This window comes from Littorina saxatilis, linkage group LG16 (genome assembly GCF_037325665.1).
Source record: "Littorina saxatilis isolate snail1 linkage group LG16, US_GU_Lsax_2.0, whole genome shotgun sequence".
NCBI classification, from domain to species: Eukaryota; Metazoa; Mollusca; class Gastropoda; order Littorinimorpha; family Littorinidae; genus Littorina; species Littorina saxatilis.
Genome location: NC_090260.1, coordinates 10,167,790 through 10,170,548, shown reverse-complemented (window position 1 = coordinate 10,170,548; position 2,759 = coordinate 10,167,790).

Genomic DNA, 2,759 nt, shown 5'->3' with positions numbered 1-2,759 from the left:
CCACCCCTACTATCCTCTCGTCCAATCCATATTCGTTTCAGCTATAGCCTTAACATTTCTAAGTTAAACTGACATTTGAATGGACACATGGCATTTGCATATGCAGCTTGCGGAAAATCCCAGTGTTCCTCAACCTGTCTTAAGCCCTTTGTTTTCTTCATTGCAGGAACATGTGGTGTTAAAGGCCCAGTTCGCCTCGCCGTCTCAGATTTGGACAGGCTTGTCAAAGGAAAATGACCATCCCTCGACTTGGTCAAATACCAACTATCAGCACCCTGACTGCTTGCCGTGGGGAGTTGACATGTGTTGATGAATGTATATCCATGAAAGGCCCCAATACCTATTGCGAAATTAATTCTTTAAAATAAATCCATGGTGCAATGAGAGCACGCAGGCTGTCAAGCAGTATGTAAGAAATGTTAAGTCCTTTGTACTGGAAACTTGCATTCTCACAGTAAGGTGATATATTGTACTACGTTGCAAGCCCCTGGAGCAATTTTTTGATTAGTGCTTTTGTGAACAAGAAACAATTAACAAGTGGCTCTATCCCATCTCCCCCCTTTCCCCGTCACGATATAACCTTCGTGGTTGAAAACGACGTTAAACACCAAATAAAGAAAGAAAGAAAGAAAACACGCAGGCTGTTCATTCTTGATATGTGACCAATTAGTGGGGTGTCCTTCACTAATTATAAGGCCTGGGCAGATCTGAGACGGGGAGACGAATTGTTTTCATTAGGTGGACTGGGCCTTTAACTCTAGCTTGTTTTCATGAGGCGGACTGGGCCTTTAACTCTAGCTTGTTTTCATGAGGCGGACTGGGCCTTTAACTCTAGCTTGTTTTCATGAGGCGGACTGGGCCTTTAACTCTAGCTTGTTTTCATGAGGCGGACTGGGCCTTTAACTCTAGCTTGTTTTCATGAGGCAGACTGGGCCTTTAACTCTAGCTTGTTTTCATGAGGCGGACTGGGCCTTTAACTCTAGCTTGTTTTCATGAGGCGGACTGGGCCTTTAACTCTAGCTTGTTTTAATGAGGCGGACTGGGCCTTTAACTCTAGCTTCTTTTACTTTGTGACAATAACAACTAAAAGATCCTCAACAGAAAGCACACAACCAGGAAACACGCCGATCCAGGACAATCAGTCTGAAAAAGATTTCCATTGCTATCGAACAGAAAATGAAACAAGTCGCGTAAGGCGAAATTACTACATTTAGTCAAGCTGTGGAACTCACAGAATGAAACTAAACGCACTGCATTGTTCACAATGACCGTAGTCCGCCGCTCGTGCAAAAGGCAGTGAAAGTGACGAGCCTGTTTAGTGCAGTAGTGGTTGCGCTGTGCTGCATAGCACGCTTTTCTGTACCTCTCTTCGTTTTAACTTTCTGAGCGTGTTTTTAATCCAAAAATATTATATCAATATGTTTTTGGAATCAGGAACCGACAAGGAATAAGCTGAAATTGTTTTTAAATCGATTTCGGAAATTTTATTTTAATCATAATTTTTATATTTTTAATTTTCAGAGCTTGTTTTTAATCCAAATATAACATATTTATATGTTTTTGGAATCAGAAAATGATGGAGAATAAGATGAACGTAAATTTGGATCGTTTTATAAAATAATTTTTTTTTTACAATTTTCAGATTTTTAATGACCAAAGTCATTAATTAATTGTTAAGCAACCAAGCTGAAATGCAATACCGCTGTCCGCGCTTCGTCGGAGATTACTTGACCAAAATTTCAACCAATTTGGTTGAAAAATGAGAGCGTGACAGTGCCGCCTCAACTTTCACGAAAAGCCGGATATGACGTCATCAAAGACATTTATCAAAAAAATTAAAAAAATGTCTGAGGATATCATACCCAGGAACTCTCATGTCAAATTTTATAAAGATCGGTCCAGTAGTTTAGTCTGAATCGCTCTACACACACACACAGACAGACAGACAGACGGACACACACACACACACACACACACATACACGCACACACAAACACACACATACATACATACACATACACCACGACCCTCGTCTCGATTCCCCCCTCGATGTTAAAACATTTAGTCATAACTTGACTAAATGTAAAAAGAAGAAAGCAAAGCAAAGAATACATACACGAGGAAACAGAGTGATACAAACCTGACAGCAAAGTGAAAAGCTGACAGTAACGTCCAAACATTACAGTAAGCAGCAGCTAGTGCCTGTCGGAAAGTATGGCTCTTCTTGGGAATGCGCAACTCACCGTCCTCGTGGTGGTGGCTATCTTCAACAGAGGATCCGGAGCACCCAGCAGGCAGCTCCGCCTCACGAACATCAATGCCATAGATGCTGTTTTCGATAACGACATCCTGTTCGAGTCCTCGGCAAGGTCAAGGTTAGACTGCGCCCAGCAGTGCGCTGTGTATGACCCTAGCTGTGTGACCTTCACCTTCACGAAAAGGTCTCAACTAGGGTCATGTCGAGGTCACACGTCGCTGATGTCATCCAAGGTCAACATCTGGACGGAGGTTATGGGCAGCGACACTTTTGCTTTAGCGGAGGAGATGAGTGCAGGTGACGTTTTGTGTGTGTCACCACTATGGCTGTTGTGTTTATCTCGAAGTTGTCTTCATTCCCATGAAAATGATAATGTAAATAGCCACAGATCTGTTAAAGTCTTTTACATAGGATGAAAGCAACTTTCCACTTGTACATATACACACCATCAACCGCCTGCCTTTATTATGCGGAGAGATGTATGTCTTTATTCATTTAGTTT